General features: G+C 44.2%; 1 protein-coding gene and 1 long non-coding RNA gene across 2 annotated transcripts in view; one reads left to right on the top strand and one right to left on the bottom strand.

Moving 5' to 3' along the window:
- The window catches only part of RBFOX1 (RNA binding fox-1 homolog 1), a 1,962,586-nt gene that overhangs the window by 1,061,165 nt on the left and 883,212 nt on the right, over positions 1 to 18,209 (top strand). The window lies entirely within an intron of this gene.
- On the bottom strand, positions 1,006 to 17,888 carry LOC116657577. The gene is made up of 3 exons (XR_004312738.1): positions 17,878 to 17,888; positions 17,798 to 17,807; positions 1,006 to 1,117 (listed from the first exon to the last, which is right to left on the bottom strand). It is a non-coding gene; the product is annotated as an uncharacterized LOC116657577 (long non-coding RNA).

Genomic DNA, 18,209 nt, shown 5'->3' on the forward strand with positions numbered 1-18,209 from the left:
CTGTTTTTCCTTTGTTTCTGCATTCCCTCACTCTCGTTAGTAATTGTTGGAATCTGCCCTTTGGAGCGCAGGGAAGAACTGAGAGGCTGAAACCTTCATCCTACCAACAAGAAAGGCGGCGGGGTGGGGGGGGGGGGTACTCAGAAAGGCTTTGGTACTTGGGAGGGCCCCACAGGGGTCCTGCTCGGCTTCTCCCTGCGAGATGAATACTCTCAAATGTTTTTCTCTATACCAGTCTGCATGTTCCAAATAATCGGACGTGGATGTTTGGCATTATCCGTGGACTTGTATTGAATGATTTTACTCTTTCAACCCAATGTTCACATCGAAGCATGTTCCACGGCATCGTCCAGAACATGAATAGCGTTGACTGTGCTCTCCTCGCTGCTCCCCGGCAGTTTACATGAAGCAGATCTGCTGTTGTTGAATCCACTTTAAATCTGCAGCCAGCCAGGGGCCCTCTAATGGTTGTGGGTGTTCGTGCAGTTGTCACCTAGAGCGTAGAAGGGGCATCTTCTTCTAGAGACAGAGTTTGAGCTAAGCAAGATCCTCCCCAAATGTTTCCCAATCCTAGATTTTTCCTTGCTTGTGAGTTGAAGGACCCCGGGGACACACACCATTCATCTCAGAATCCCCTGCGTCCCTCGGGATAACGAGGGACCTTTGCTCACAAGCGCACAGCTACCGAGCCGCACACCTGAGAGGCTCAGACACTGAGGAGGCAGCAGCAGGGCCCAGTGGTTAGGAACTGCCATTGTCCAGCCAGCAGGGGGACTCCTGCCACCTACTTCCTGCACAGACTCAGCTTTTTCCTTTGTAAACAGTGCTCATCATAGCACCCTGTTGTCTGAGTCCACTCAGGCTGCTGTGACAAAAATACTGTAGATTAAGTGGCTTATAAACAGCAATTTATTCCTCATGGTTCTGGAGGCTGGAATTCCAAGATCAAAGCACAGGCAGATTTGGTGTCTGGCAGGGTGGGGGTGGGGTGGCGTTTCTGGTTCATGGACAGCCGTCTTCTCACTGTGTCCTCACAGGGTGGAAGCAGCAAGGGAGCTCTCTAGGGTCTCTTTCATAAGGGCCCTAATCCCATTTGTGAGGGCTCCACCCTCATGACCTAACCACCTCCCAAAGGCCACCTCCGATGACCATCACATGGTGGGTTAAGATTTCAACATATACATTTGGGCAGGCGACATAAACCTTCAGCCCATAACATCCCTTCACAGGTCCCTAACACCATTCAGTGTCAGTGTGGCAGGGTGGTTAAGAGCTGGGACGGTTGAGTACAGGTTCAAATCCCGTTGCTCCCCGCCTAGCGAGGCCATCCTGAGCGGGCGTTTTACCTTAATACAGCTCTCATGCCTGCATTTTTCAAATGCAGGTAACGAGCCCCTAGCTGGTGTCGCTGCACGCATTCAGTGCATTAACACATATGAGGCAGCGAGACCAGTACCAAGCATATAGTAAATGCTCAGTGTCGTTACGTGTCCATCAATAACATTGAGCAGGAGAATGCAAGCCCAGTGTTGGATACAACTCAAGGCACAAAGTAGTATGTGCGGAATGTGATGATATCATCATCTTCCAAAGCCCAGGTCACCACTGAGAGAACCTGGGTATCACTGCTGGGGCATTGGAACAGTCAGGGAAGGAACTTGGGGGGCCCTTCATTGGCTCTCTGGTTTCTTTTTTCTCATCTCGCTCATAGGACCCATGACCCAACTCGATGGGACACAGACTCCGGTTAATTTTTCTTTTTTTTTTTTTTATTCCTCTCCAAGACACGGTTTCCTTAAAATTAATCAGGTGCTGATGGACAGGAAATCCAGCAGACAGAATTCCCAGAGCTTTTGTTCCCCTTCCTCCCATCCCCTCCCCCCTCCCCCCGGCATCTCGCTCCAGCTGAGCCCCTGTCAGGATGCTGCTCTGCTAAGCAGCCCGTCACATGTTCCGTTACAATCATGTTTTATTATAGCTTTCAAAAGATGACCTCTCATTTCGCACACTCGTGTTTATAGAGGACTTCTGGCATTCTGAAAGGAAACAGATAGCGGAGTCGTCAAACCCTTTATTTGCTTCGGCTGATAACTGCTCTGGCCAGGGATGAGCGCGGTGGTGATTACAAGATGTAATTTACTACAAAAGACAGTTAATATTACTTACAAACCTGTCATCAGTTCTGGGGAAATCAGAGCCAAAACAAGGAATAGGACAAATCTGAATCCACCTAAATATCTCGGCCTGATGGAATTACAAGTTTATAGATTTACCATTTAAGAAACAGCCCCGTTATGAAACATCCGTCCTCGCAGACAGACAATATAAGTAATGAGCAAGATTATATCCTTTTATGTGGATCAAGGACACAGACAGTGTAAGAAAGAAAGGGGGGAAAAACACCCCTTTGGGGGAACTTAAACGCTGCCCTTGTGAATTACACCTGGGGCTATTAACTGGGGAATTAGATCTATGAAAAAGCTTCTAATATGACTAAACAAAGTCCCTCCGGTAATGCTCTGAATCAGAAAAATGTGTGAAAATATAGCCTCTTAAATGTGATTATAGTCAGAGCTGTAGTTACTCCTTGAGAAAGGGCATTGAAAACAGAGGAATGAAAGGGGGAAAAATGTTTTAAAACTTTTGTGTCAGACCAGAAATTATAGAGTAGCAACAGCTTAGGGATTTAAATAACCCCTTTTGCCCAATTCTGAAGCCTTTGTGCTTTAAATTGAAGAAAAGAAAGGAATTAGAGATCCAATTTAGGACTTTTTTTTTTTTTTTTTAAAGATCATGAAATGGAAGAGTCGTTTTGACTGAGTGACTGATTGGGCCAGTGTGATTCCAGCTTGGGATATCGTTTGAAAGATACGGCTTGAGCATTTAAGTTTCTTCTGGGGTGCCCTCCCTGATGGGCTTTTGTGAGAGTTTCCTGTACCATTGGTTTTTATGTAATGGAGATTAAGTTGAGAGTCTTGTGCTTTTGTTGGTATCTTGGTCTGGGCAGAGCAGAGGAGAGCCATGAATCAGTCTTTGCCAGTTCTCTTGCCTCCTGTAGGGATCCTAAGAGAATTCCAGATGCAAAGAGCAGGACTAGGATAGAACTCTTAGGAACATTCCATTAATAGCTTTGCAAGCACTCCATACCCGAAGTCAGCTCTGGTACAGAGCTTCAAGGGGATGTTTTAAATTCTTCCCTTCTGTCCCCCCATCTGAGCCTTTGGACCAGGTTGCTCGGGCACAGTCGCAGGTCTACACAGAGCAGGGATGGCATCAGGTCTACAGAGTTGGCGCCATCTTAACTAACTCTCCCTGACGTGTTCGTTGAGGACCAGAGAAAGAAAGTAGAAAAGATATGGTTGGGTTTAACTCAAAAAGAGCATGTTGGAGAGGGTGGAACCCAGGATCCTGCCTTGCAAAACAGTGACCTTGCCAGCGGGTGAGTGTCAAATCAACTTAGAGTGTTCAGATAAATGGCTATTCTCTCGGAAGACGAGGGACAGGGATCACGGAGTGACGCTGGGAGCAGCTGGGCTTGGCACAAGGAGAGGAATAGATTTCATTCCCCTCCACGATTTAGTTCCTAAGTTCTTTGTTGGCCATTTGTATCTATTCTTGGGAGAAATAGCTACTCAAGTCCTTTGCCTATGTTTTAATTGGGTTTGGTGGTGGTGATTGAGTTCTAGGGGCTCCCTATATATTCTGCATATCAATCTCGAATCAGATAAGTGATTTGTGAATATTTTCTCCCGTTCTGTGGATTGCCTCTTTGCTCTGTCCTTCATGTCCTTTGAGTCAGGAAATTTGTCAATTTTGATCAAGTCCAGTGTGTCTGTTTGTTTCTTTTTCTTGCCTGTGTTTTTAGTCCAAAGTGGTTTAGAAGAGCAGCAGGAAACTGTGTGTTTGCCTGAATCTGGGGTGCTCTCTCTAGAACAAGAAGGGAAGTTCAGCTAAATCTCATGATTCAGTGGTTAGACCTCCGGGGAGCAGGGGTAGAGGGTCAGTGTGTGCTGAAACCCAACTGGTGACCCCCAGGATGCTGTGATGTTCTTGTAGAAAGTCTACCTGCCACATCCTTACTCTAGGATGGAGACTAGAGAATGATGGTATCTCGGTGTCTCCAGAAGGCTGGCATGGAAAGGGGAGGGGAGTGTGTGTACAAAGCAAGGAGTGGAGGCAGAAGCAGGTTGTTCCAGGACAGGAGCTTTTAAAGGCTCACAAGAACCAACAAGGGCTCCCAGTGTTTCAAGGACAAGACTGCGAATTCACATGACCAAAGGCAGCTGGGCAAAGCATCATATTTGGCGAGAGAAATCCCAAGGCTATGAGATGAAAAGGAGATCAAAGTTAAGAAGCTTTTTAAACTCCACTGAAGAGCCCAGAGATGTCATAAGTCACAAAGTTTGGGATCAGAACTTTCTGGAAGGGACACATGGCAAATGAAGTTAAAGGCACATCTGCCTGTCTATAAAATGCCCAGAAATGGACAAGAGACAAAAAAATGCAGCCCATTACACAGATGTTAGCCCTAAAATTAGGGCCATCTCGATGTCCAGCAATCACAGTCCAGATGTCCTTACTGACGGGAAAGAGGTGGGTAGAATGACATCCTGGCCCTCGACTTTGCCTTGAGGCCAGTGGTTCTTAACCCTGCTTGCAGATTACAATCATTACAATCACCCAGGGGGCTGTAACCGGTCCTAATGTCCAGAATCCACCCCGAGAGACTCTGAATCATCTGGTCTGGAGTCGGGCTGAATGAAACCCTGGCATCTTTTAAAAGCTCTCCAGATGATTCCAGCGTGCATGAATGTTGAGAAAAGTCTCACTGTCAGAGCAAGGATCTTAAATCAATACAGTCATTGCACAGGTTTTGTGTGTGTGTGTGTGTGTGTGTGCGTGTGCGCGTGCACAGGAGGCAGGGGCTTTCAGACTGGAGTTTTTAAAATCGATTCCTTTAAAAATTTAAATTAAAAACGGAGGTGTTTCATATAAGAATCCAATCTCCAGGCTCTCTTGAAAAAAATCAGAAGTTCTGACAACTTGGGGCTACATTCCCAGGCAGCCACTTGCCCCTTTAAACCGCCGTGTTCTGCCATTAGCTTGGCCCGGGGCATTAGGGTGTGTGATTTTTATCCCGAAGGAATTCTGTGATTCAGATCTCCTCATGGCCACTCCTTAGATCTTCTCCCACAGAAACAATCATTCAACTCGGACTGCAGTAGCAATGGTTATTTCCCATTTGCAGCTCTTTATTTTATCTTTTGCCACTAGGATGGAGGCTAAAGTATGAGGCTAAGCAAATGCTTCATGAACTGAATGTGATGGTGAGGCTTCTTTTTTCTCCCCTGTGTGTTGATGATGAGAAAGAAGGGCCCTGGCCTGAGTCAGAATTTCCAGTATCTGGCTCTGGTTTTACTGCTCATTAGTCACAGGAATTTGGGCACGAGTCCTAACCACTCGGAGCCTCAGTGATTTTATTTGCATATTATGAGGGTGGACTGCTGTTGTCTTTTTGTTCTAAAATTTGACAATGTTCTAAGCGTGAAATGTTAGCAACAGAAACCCGCAGAGGGGATAAAGCAGCGAGTGGAAGCAAGGAGAAATGCATTTCCAGCTCGTTGTGAGTGTGGATGTGGTTCACAGATGAACATACGAGCTGTCCATGCATCAGCGAGTCCCTGACCACCGTGGAGAGAAGCCAGTGGAACCGAAACAAGAGAAGGCTCCCCCAGGAGGCCTGGCCTGGCCTCCCAGCATCACACACACTTCCTGCCCCTGCATGTAGCCTTTCTGCAAGAACATCACGGCATCCTGGGGGTCAACAGTTGGGTTTCAGCCCACACTGACCCTCTCCCCTGCTCCCTGGAGGTCTAACCACCGAATCATGAGATTTAGCTGAACTTCCCTTCTTGTTCTAGAGAGAGCACTCCAGATTCAGCAGAAAGCCTTATGAAAAAAAAAAAAATAAAAAGTATGGACAGGAAACTACCAAAGGACAAGATGATCTTTAAAATGGCTTTTATTTCTAAAAACCCTATGAGTCTTATCATTGGTTTTGTCACTTGTGATGAGAGCGTTACGGTCATGTAAGAAAGGACCTTTAATTTTTCGTGGTACAAACCAATTAGGAAGTAGAAGGGAAATGATAATGAACTCTGGAGTTGCTTAAAACACCTTAAATATTTTATTATATACACACACATAAAAAATTCTAAGATCTCTAAGGTTTGCTGAGGCTATGTGATTCCAAGATTCCGTGATTCTTTCTTGCCGTTTAATCTGTGCTTAAGAAGGATGTCACTGCCAAAGAAATGAGCAGGTGACTTTTTGAAAAAAATGCATGTATAGTTTCATCATACTGTCAACCCATACAATTAGGAAAACAAACAAAAAAAAAATAGAGAAAAATAGCACCCACAATTTTACTTTCCTAACATAACTAACGTGACCTCTGCCAGTTAGCCCTCTGCCATTGCTTCCATTGCTGTGCATACAGTTTGGGTTTCTGCTTTATTTACTGATGGTTATCATCCAGCACAGACCGTGGACTGGGTCTTGCCCTGTGGCGCTCTCAGCCTCCTAGCTGCTTTGAATTTACGATCATCAGTAAGCCCCGAAGAGGGAAACCAGAAGTGACAGCATCTTGCCCAAATGCAGTCGTCCGATGGATTTGTGATCGGAGTGAATCTCTTGTTCTTGCTTGTGCATCTTAAAACGCTAAGTATATTTCTAGTAACACAGACATACAAGTGTTGGGGAGAAAGATAGGCAGAGACTCAGAGAGGTAACCAGAGCCTGAGATGTGGATCCTGTGAAGTGTGGCTTCTAATATATTCCTTGCACACCAGTGCATGAGAAAGCCCTCTCCTCCCAGAATTCACACATCCAGGCAAACTGTTCTCTCACCAATGCTAGGGTACCACATCACAAAGCTAGGCTGTCCATTTTTAAGTCTATCTCAGGCGACTGCATTCCAGACTTACTGGATCATAATCCCTAAGGGTGGACCTCAGGACTCTGGATTTTTAACAGGCTCCCAGAGAATGTGTAGGTGGCCTGTCCAGCACCCATCTGACTCAGGAAGCCTTGGGCAACTATCCAAAGGATGTTGGAACCGACTTTGAATCTTCCAGAAGCAATTCTATTTAATTACAACAAAAATTAATAACCAATTGTGTTTGTTACAGTTAAAATGGAAGTCTTAGCTTTGATATCCAGATCCTGGAAAAAGTAAGCATTAGTATGTAGTAATTCATTTAATAAAAATATTTTTATAATCAGATAAGCATTTCCCAATCATTGTAAACATTTAGGTCTCTCTCTCTCTCTCCATCCTCCCCCCTCCCCTCCTCCTTCCTCTTTCTCTCTCTCTGTCTCCATCCTTCCCTCCAAACCCCTCCCTCCTTCCCTCTCCTTCTCTGTCTTTCTGTCTCTTCGTGTTCTGTCTGCCTATGTACATGTGTGTGCACACGTAAGTCACAGATGTTTATTTCAGAATTTTGTGGGGTTTGCATGCAGTATATGGTTCCAAAATGCACTGGAAACAGCAAAGACCAAAAATAATACTGTTTCTCATAGGATGAGGGGAACATACTTAAGAGGTCCTGTGTCCTCATTTAGCTTTCTCAGTTATCTGCATCCACAAGCATCCTTGCTTCTGGAATTGGTAACGTGCTGAAAAAGAACCAACGCACAGTTGAAACAAGCTGGACCGAAAACCCCCAGCTCTGCCCCTTACCGTGCAAGCCTGGGCGAGGGCTGCGTCTTTCCTAAGGTGTATTGTCTTCTCAGTTGAACAATAATATTCTCTGTACAGGATTTTGAGAGAAATTTAATAAGACAAGGTATAGAAATGGCCTGAAACAATAGATGCTCAAGAGATATTATTTCATCAATTGCTGCTCACTTTCTTAACTGATTTGTGTTAGAACCAATACTGCGTATCGAAATTAAGGGAGCTATTTCAAAGTAATGCAAGGTAGTGTCTTTAAAAATGTATGTTTTGGAGCCAGAAGAAACTTTGGTTTAAATGCGAGTGCTGTTGCTACTGCTTTGTTTGTTTGTTTGGGGGACATATTAGTTTTCTCATCTGCAAAATAGGCACCATAATCCTCCCCTGTACTAGTTTGCAATTGCTGCTGTAACAAATGACCCCCAATATAGTGATACAACTTGACAAAAATTCATCATCTTATAATTCTGAAGAGCAGGAGTCTAAAATTCATCTCTCTGGGCTAACATCAGGACTGCTTTTCTTTCCGAAAGCTCTTGGGGAGAATCCATTTTCTTGTCTTTTCCAACTTCTGGAGGCTGCCTGCATTCCTTGGCTTGTGGCCCCCATTCCTCTTCACAGCCAGCAATGACCACAGAAGTTTTTCTCACATCGCCTCCCTGTAACACTGTTCTGCTTCCCTCTTCCCCATTCAGGGCCTCCTGGGAGTACATCTGGGCCGTCCTGATATCTCAGGACAACCCCCCAATTTCAAGCTAGTAACTCTAATTCCTTCTGCAACTTTAATTCCCCCTTTGCCACGTAGCATAACATCCTCACGGGTTCTGGGGATTATGACGTGGACATCTTGGGGTGCGGGCATTATCCTACCTCCCCCAGCCACCTCAGAGAGTGGTTTTGGGATTGAATGAGAAGATGTAGGTGAAGTTCTTAGCATCATAGCCAGTACCTAGCGTAGCAGGTCCTGAAGATGGAGATGCTGATGGTGAAGATGATTTTAAAAAAAAAAAAGACATCTTCTTTTAAAAACAACTTTGCTTATTACTTTAGCTGGATGATCTGGATACACATACTCTGCCATGAATGTACCCAGTGCAGAGACTCACCCAGTCTCGTACAGTGGCCCTTCCCTATGTAGGCCATCCCTTTTGTAACACCAGCAATGGTGACTGGTGGGAAAATTGCCAGATAGGAGCCAAAGAAGAATGGAGACAGATGGGATTTGGTGTGAACTTCATGGGCGCCATGTTGGTTCTCAAAGCCTGGAGCTCTTTGGGCTTCAGAAGACAAATTATAGTTCTGATGAGGGCATATCAGGGTTTTACTTTCCACTATTCATTTTTTAAATGTTACTACGATTTTATTCATCAAGACCTCACATTTTCTGAGAGGCCAATGAGAAATAATTTCACTTAAAGATCAATTTTAACCAGTTGGGTTTTACAGTGATGACACAAAAGTCATACCTAATAAAGAAGAAAGCATTGCATTATTATGGAAGAAGCTCATCTGGACCAGTGAAACATTGACATTATACTTTTTATAGATTCATTTGGACAGGTCTCATGTATGGGAAGACATGCTAATAAATCAGAGCACCCAGAGGTCACCTCACTCACCATTTCCTCCCAATCACAATAATACTATCATAAATGTCTATGGTTTCTCAAGTCGCCTGCTTTGAGGAATAGGAAAAAAAATTATTCTGGGCATACACACTGCTCGTAAATTACTGCCAAGAGATTCTTTTAGAAATAGGTTGTTAAATATACCCATTTCATTCATAATATATCATAATACATGGTAGACCATAATATATGGTCTTCATTTGTACAGAATCTACTTACTCTTTAGCTAGAGCACAGACATACTTAATGCCAAATTATAACAAAGTATACGTATGATAGAAATAAGATTTTACTAGTAATTCCTTAGAAGCAAAGAAAAAAAATGAGGGAGTCATAAGGGGCTGTGTTAGCTTTTATCTACCTGAAAATGATGCCCATCTTTGACTTCTTGCAGGTGTGTGTCCGAGCTCTTTGCCCACTCTTGAGGCTGGTACTCACACATCAGCACCCCCCTTCAGGACCCAAGGTGCCTCAGTGAGCCTGGGTTTTCATAATCATGCTCCACTGTTCCAGAAAACAGCCCAGAGTCACTCAGAGCCTTCCTCTCTTCTCTCCCTTTTTTAAAGTTCAATTATTTATGTATATCTGTGTGGATGCATATCTGCTTATTTTATATTTGGGGTTATAATCTCAGAGTATTTGTTGTTCAGATGGTCCAGCTTTGGCCACTGGGAGCCCTTTCATGTGGCTTCCTGTATCCCTTTGACCTGCCCCCATCCCTTTGTGTTTTGAGAATTTTCTTACTTTCTGCACTAAAACACGGTTCATGCTCATGGTCTTCTGTCCCTAGAAATCAGCCTTTTCTCCTGGGACAGGCCCAGATTTTCAAATGACTCCCTCCCCCCTTTCCGTGCCTTTCTTTATTATCTTCATCAAAGGCGGGAACATTGCACTTGTCCACGGAACAAGTATTTACTGTGTAGCAGTTGTATGCCAGACAGTGGATTTTTCTCCAGGCGCATGTTTTTGAACAGAACAGATACTGCTTCTGCTTTCAAAAGTATTAAATAAATACACACAGATGTGTGTGTTGTATGTGTGTGTATTAATCTCTAATGAAACCCACTGGCTTAACTAAGCTTCAGTCCTACACTGTCATACAGCAGAAACTACTTTTACAAGACCGTTGGAATGTCCATGGGGCTGGCGCAGTTAATTTCCTGGATGGTTAAAATATGAGTTTGTACCGGAGGAAGGTTTCCCTAAAACCGAAGGTTCAGATTACCAAAAACTCAGCTTGACAGACCAAGCCCCCATGCGGTTCCTGATCAAAGAGATTGGAGGCAGGTGCTGGTCTCAGCATCCCTGTGTGTTTTGAAATTCACATGATAAATCCCACAATGCAGGAACTGTCAGGCCTGATGAATGGTTGACACTCACGGTGCCTGTGCCTTGACCTATAGGCATGACGCTTGCTGCGTGGGTCCCCCACAAGGCAGCCGCCAGCATCCGCTTCCCAGAAGCTCCCCCGCCGAGTGTTTCTCCTCTGTGTCATATGTTTGGTTGTCATCTTTGTGAAAGGATTTTCAGTTTGGAAAGTAATTTGCTACCAGGATCAACTTCGGAAAGGTGGTGAGCAGTTTCCTTGGAAAGCCCACGGTGGGGACCAGTTCAGAGCACACAGAAAAGTCCAGGGAATAATGCATGGCACAAAAGATGTGGTTGCCAAGGCGGGGGTGGGGGCGGTGGGAAGGGACAGACTGGGAGTTCAAAATTTGTAGATACTGACAGGCGTATGTAGAACAGATAAACAAGATTATACTGTACAGCACAGGGAAGTATATTCAAGATCTTGTGGTAGCTCACAGTGAAAAAAAATGTGATAGTAAATATATGTAGGTTCATGTATAACTGCAAAATTGTGCTCTACACTGGAATTTGACCCAATATTGTAAAATGACTATAACTCAATTTAAAAAAAAAGTTTAAAAAAAAATGAGCTGAGAACCTTCTTTAGGAAGTGGGGTGGTAGTAGGTTAAACCACCGCCCCCTAAAAAAACAAACAATTATATGATTTCCATGTAAGGACTGTTAATTCTGCACTGGCAACTCTGTAACACAGTCCTAGCGGTTGCTAGATAAAATGTGACATGTTTATCCAATACTGCAGAATACTGGATTATTTTTAAGTGTAATGAGACAGAAATCTAATTGCACCATGTGACGGTAAGTAGGCCCAGATACTTCAAAAATGTACATCAACCACTAACCAGAGTTTTTCTTGGGGAAGTGGGTTTAGAAGTGTCTTTCACATCCTACCTTGTAAATGTCTGTATTGTTTGTGGATTTGATAAGGAACATGTAATATTTGGGGGATTCATCAGAAACACTGAGTGTCCTATGTAATTTAATATTTTCCATAGAGTGTATCATTCAGAAACCATTCCTTCTAGATAGCAAAATAAGAGCCGGGGGATATAGCTCTGTGCTGGAGTGCTGTGCTTAGCATGCGCTGGGGCCGGGGTTCAATCCCCAGTTCTTCAATTTAAATAAATGAATACATAAATAAATAAACCAATTTACCTCCCCCCCAAAAATAAAAAAAATAATATAAATAAATAAATAACAAAATACTGATCACTTTTGATGCATTTCAAATCACCTGCTATAGGTAAGAGTATTTTACATGGGTAGAAATAAACCAAAGCTGAGAAGAACACCTTCTCTCTGAGCACTGTGTTGGGTCTGCTTCCTGCCTTCTGAGATCTTTAAGTGTCACGCTGAGTGTCAAGAATTAACATCACTGGGTTTTTTTGTTGTTGTTGTTGTTGTTGTTGTTGTTGTTGTTGTTTTTTGTGAAGCATGTGGGCATCTACCCAGGAAGTAGATGGTGCTTTTAAAGAATAAAAGCAGACCTGATTGTTTGGATCTGGTCCGCTTTAACCAGGACAGGATAAACCGATGACTTGTGGGACATTGTATGAGCATCCTGGGGCTGCTGAGCAGTGGAAACGTGTTCCAAAGTCAAGGTGTTGGCAGGGTTTGGTTCCTTTTGGAGGCTCTAAAGAAGAATCTGTCCTCTCTCCTAGCTTCTGGTGGTTTCCTGCCAGTTCCTGAAGTTCCTTGGCTTAGATGTATCCTTTCAATCACCGTGTCTGTCTTCATGTGGCGTTCTCCTGTGCCCCTGTCTCCACGAGGTGACCAGCCATGTTGGATTAGGGACTCACCCTACTGGAGTATGACCCGCTTCTTCCCTGATTGCATCTGCACTGACCCTATATCTAATAGCTTCACATTCTGAGGTCCTGAGGATTAGGACTTCAACAGATCTTTTTGCTATTAACAGATATTTAAAAGATATAGATGCTTGGATCCCAGCTGCTCAGTCCAGCTACTTAGGGATGGCAAAGAAGTAACCATGGGGATGCACAACAGGGTCTGTGAGCCCCCTGCTGCAGACCAAGGGCCATTTGGATGGTACCCTGAAGATAGCTGTACCTTTGCTTAATGTAAACTCGTTACGTGAAATGCAGTTCATGTTGACAAAACAGATATTTTGTTAGCAACTCTTTTTCCTTCTACAAATAGCATTTTCTACTCCATTCAAAGATTAACAACTGTTTTTTTTTATTCAGGGAGTTCCCCAGTAGGTTTAAACTGGAATGTCACTCGTCCCTGCTAATAATTCAGAAATCTCCTTAACTGAGGTCGTCCTTCCTGCGAAGTGCAGCCCTGGGACTGGCCACCATTCCCTCAGAATAAAGAACTCCTCTTCCATGAAATGACTATGTGCTTTCCATCACTGTTTCCTGATCCAGGAGGATATCAATGCAAATGCCCATTTCGCCTTTTTGCAAAGTCTCTGTTTATAGCTTTTGTCTGTCAAATCAGCACTGCCATTTAACAGCACATAGACGGGGCTCAGCCACATTTCCCTTCTCACAGGCACAGTCTGCTTGGCATGAGGAACTGCATTCCCTTGCTCACTAATCCTCGGTGATGCGACTCCCCACCTGGCCCCCATAACCTCCCTTAGTTCCAGGAACTCTTTGTGAGCCAGTGGTACCTGTCCCCTGACGTTGTAGCTTGCCTTGCTGAGTCCTAATTTTGAATCTTTATAGAGGCAAGGACACTGCCCAGTTTCACCGTCAGGAATGTCGGGCTGCTGTCCATATGGAAGGCTATGCAGCAGGTCAGGGCAGAGGTTGGTTCCCAAACTAGAAAGTCTTTTGTGTGGAAATTGTCAGGCTTTTTTGCAGAAGCAAAGTTTGTATCATTTTACATATACTTTTATTTTTCTCTTTGGGCACCTGCTTAGTCAATAATAAAAGCATATCTTTGCCCATATTCTGCATTCTTTTAAAAAGTTTATTAGTTTATTTTTTAACTAGTTTATTAGTTAACCATATTCTATCATCTGTAGAGTCCCCTGCCCCAGAAATGATAAATGACTCAGTTGCAATAGAAGTGTTTTTTTTTTTTTCAGTCCAAGTTTGGTGTGCTGGATCAGGGAGCTGGCTTCCTTCCCTGCAGTGATTCAGGGGTCCAGGTTCTACCCATCTTGTGGATCTGCCTTCCCCTAGGGTCACCATCATCATTATTATCATCACCATCATTATTACCATCATCACCAACATCACCTTCATTATCACCATCATCATCTTCATCATTATCACCATCATCACCATTATTATCACCATCATCACCAACATCACATCACCATCATCATTATCTTCATCATTATCACTATCATCACCAACATCACCATCATTGTCACCATCATCACCAACATCACTGTCATTATCACCATCCTCATCATCATTATTAGCAGCAGCAGAAGCAGCATCTGCACTCAATAGGTGGAAGGGATTAAAAAAGCATGGAGATCACATTATAGCCACAGCCTAGAAGCAACAGACTTTTCACTCACATTTCATTGTTGAGAACCAGTCACATGCAAAACCCTCTGCAAAGGATGCTGGGAAATGTAGTCTTGCTGTGCATTTGGGAAAAAGAGGGGAACAGGAATTTTGGGGAAGAATACACAGAATCTACCATAACTGGATTTTTTACGAAATCTTCTGTGTGACCTGACATTTGATTCTTTTTTCCCTCTAACATTTGATTCAAATGAAGGCATCTCAAGTTACCTTTCATATAATAACCACAGCTAACTAGCCACAGACTTTAGGAACTCTTGTTACTTCGGAGTGGTTTTGCTAAGCATTACTACAGTAAGTTTTCTTTCTCCATTGCAAGAGGCAGGATTTTTCCAAGAAAAGTGAGGAAGCATTACAGCTAAGGCCATTATTCTGATTAATTCTAGGATGATCTAATACCAGGGGGTGGCAATCTACTGCCCACGGGCCACACCTGGCCTGTGTCTGTTTATACAAACAAAGTTTTATTGGAACACAGGCATGGCCACTCATTAATATATTGTCTGTGGCTGCTTTTGCCCTTCACTGCAGGGTTGAGTTTTGCAACAGAGACTGTGTGGCCTGATTTTGAAGATATCTGCATCTCCTTAACAGGAAAAGTTTGTACACGAGTGGTCTTCAAACAGGGTACTTAAGAACCAGGGGTGTTTTGAGTCCTCCATGGGGGGATGGGTCCTCACAACCCTTTGACAAGGACAACTCCATCTTGATCTCATCTCTCTAGAGGGTTCTGTATAAACTGCCACTGGGAAAAGTCAAGTTTGGAACTGATCACATGAAACCATTAATGTCCCAGATGTGAAGGAATTGGATCCTGGCCTTCCTCCCTTTTGGAAAGCCTCAAAAAGTCACCTTTACCTAGATGGTGTAGACTGAGGGCGTGAACCTCCAGCTAGGAGTCACAACATTCTTGCTCTCATTCATTCAAAAGCATTCGTTCCACACCCCACGTGCGTGCAGGGGGCAGACAGCGAGTGCACATCACAGACGAGGTTTGACTCTCAGGGAGCCTGCAGTCTGATGGAGGGAAGGCAGACAATGTGTAAACAGACACAGCACCGATATGTTATATAATCTCGGCTGGGGGAAATAAGCCCTGGCAGTGGACGGTGGGTGATGGAGTCCTCTTTTATTTAGGAAGATCCGGGAATGTCTCCTGAGGAGGTGACCTGGATTTGGATAAGGACAGAAAGTCACAGGGAGAACTGGAGAGTGGCAGGGCAGCTGTAACAGCAAAAACAAAGCTTTTCAAGCATTGAGGTGGCTTTCCAAGCATGCTTCTACACAACCTTCCAGAACTGTTCTCTGTTTGCGCCCCAGTCTGTGCTTTAGTGCAGGCTGGTGTCTTGTATGTTCATCTAGAAGATTGCCTGCCTTGTTTTTTCTATCCACCTGGAAAAAACGCTTCCTCATTGTCATGTAATACTCAGTTCAAAGGCAGCAACTTTTGTGATGCTTTTTACGACCCGAGGTGGGATTTCCACTCACTCCTTTTCTTCCACTGTATCTTGAACGTTTATGTTCCCATTGTTATATTTCTGTGTTTTTGTGGACATAAGGAGAGGGACGGTTTACGTCTGACTCTCCATCTTATCTCCAGGCATCCTGCATCGTGACCTATCCATCGTGATACTTAATGATTACTGAATGCGATTATGTGTATCCCTTGGAAAAATAAAATGATAGCTGAACGTTTAGTTGGAACGCTGTTCCAAATACTTAACGTGTGTAAGCTCATTCAGTATGCACATAGCCGTATGAGTTAGAGACTCTTATTATTTATGGAAGAAGATGCTGAAACACTGGAAGGTTAGAGTAATGTGTCCGGAGTCCCACGTTCATAATAATCATAACACACAAGCATAGTAACTAGTGTTTATTATGTTACCGCTAAGCATTTAATGTGGACTGTTTCATTTAATACTCATGCAACCCTCTGGAGGAAGTACTGTTAAGATATTCATTTTGCAGAGGAGGGAATCAGAATGCAGGAAGGTTAAATAACTTGCCCCAGAATGCGTGGCTAGGGTAGGGCAGAATTGGGGTTCAAATTCATGTGCACATGCTTCCAGAATCTTTGTCTTCACCCCCACGCTTGAATGTGGTCTGTTGGCACCAGAAAGGGATTAAAAAAAAAAAAAAAAGCCAGCACCACCTTGTTACAAAGCTGACTGCTCAAGGTAAACATTCAGCAGACGCCACCAATGCTGTGTCCTTGGAGATGCTTCGTGTGCCACGTGCGGCTGCATCTTGGTCCTCAGTTCACCGCCCGGAACCCTGTGTTCACTTCTGCTGTTGTCCACCCATTAGATGAGGCATGAGCACAGCCATCCACAAAAGCAGAGTTATAGGGTGAGGACGCAACACCGAGAATGCAACAGGGTTATTTATAGTCCAGAGCCCCGGGCTGAAAAGGCGGCTGGCCTGGAGCCTAATCATTTCCCGGGGAACTGGGGAGAACAGGGGACAGTGGCAGTAAACAGCTCCCAGAGGGTCAGGGTGGCACACCAATTAAAATAACTTCCAGACACTTAATACGCATGGCGCTTAGCTAGAGACCCATGCATGTTTGGCCGGGAAGGAAAAATATCTTCTGATGTCTCCCCTTAAGCAGAGAGGCAGCCTGTCTGATACCATTGTTGCAACACAACTCTAATTTAAATTCCAGATCCTGTGATAATGAGTTGGCGGCCCCATCACTCTGGCTGGCATATCTCGGTATAACGGAAAAATGTCCAGTCCGATTTGACTCTTTAAATAGCTGTCGATGCTAAGCTTCACGTAAAAGCAGGGAGGGTTTGGTGTGGGACCCTCTTTCTGCAGACCAGTTTGTGAAACTCCAGCAATTACTGTTCAGTCGGTTCCCCAGTGACCTCTTTTCTCATTCGATGCATGGCTTTCTGCTTCCTTAGGACTCTGTAGGTTGCAATAGGCAGAATTCTAACTCAACTTGGCTCGAACGAAGGCAGGGAAGATATGAAGAATTTATTTGTACTCATGAAACCGAAGAGTTTAAGGGTGGGACTGGCTTTTCAGCTGTGCCTAGACCTTGGATGTCCCCGTGAAGCTGTTTCTACACGTCTCAGAACTGCTTTCAGCTTTGTTGGCTTTATTCTCAGGGTCACCCATATCTATCACGGAAACTCCAAACTTACACCCACTGTATGAGTTTCCCGGAGCTGCTGTAACAAGCTCCCACAAACTGGGGGCTTGCAGCAAGAAAAGTATAGAAGCCAGAAATCAAGGTGTTTGTAGGGTGAGATCCTTCTGGGGACTCTGACAAAGAGTTCCTTCCATGCATCTGTCTTAACTTTTAGTGATGGCTGGCCACCCTAGGCTTGTGGCTGCATCACTCCAGTCTCTTCTTCTGATGTCACATGACTTTCTCTCTGGTCTCTTTCTCCATCTCCTTTTTCTTACCAGATCACTAGTCTTCAGATGTAGGGCCCATCTAAAATCCAGGATGATTTTATCTCAAGAGCCTTAGCTACGTCTGCAAAGACCTCCCCCCATCCCAAATAAGGACACATTCCCAAGTACCAGGGGTTCGGACCTGGACGTTTCTATCTGAGGACACCGACCACAATTCACCGCACGTACTGATGTGTCACCCTCAACACAAACAGAGCAAACCTCAGAAGTCCTGGGCTAATGCTTATCCGCTCTGAGGACCCGGTTTAAGGCATAACTCCACATCTCTGCCAATCACTGCAGCTAGAAGGATTCAGTGCACTCACTGGCCAGTCTGAGGACGTGGGCTGATCCCAGATAAAGGTCTTATCAGTTGGACAAACACACAGATCAAATAAAACATCTTGAAATGTGCTTAAAGAAGATGTACACTCACTTAATGTGAGTGAATTGATTTAAAAAAATAAATAACTGAAGAGCTGGAAGAAAGTGAACTGGGAAGAAGTTGCCACAAAAAGTGCTCCCTCTTTGTTGCCAAGTTTATGTTGGGCAAA

Source organism: Camelus ferus, chromosome 18 (genome assembly GCF_009834535.1).
Source record: "Camelus ferus isolate YT-003-E chromosome 18, BCGSAC_Cfer_1.0, whole genome shotgun sequence".
NCBI classification, from domain to species: domain Eukaryota; kingdom Metazoa; phylum Chordata; class Mammalia; order Artiodactyla; family Camelidae; genus Camelus; species Camelus ferus.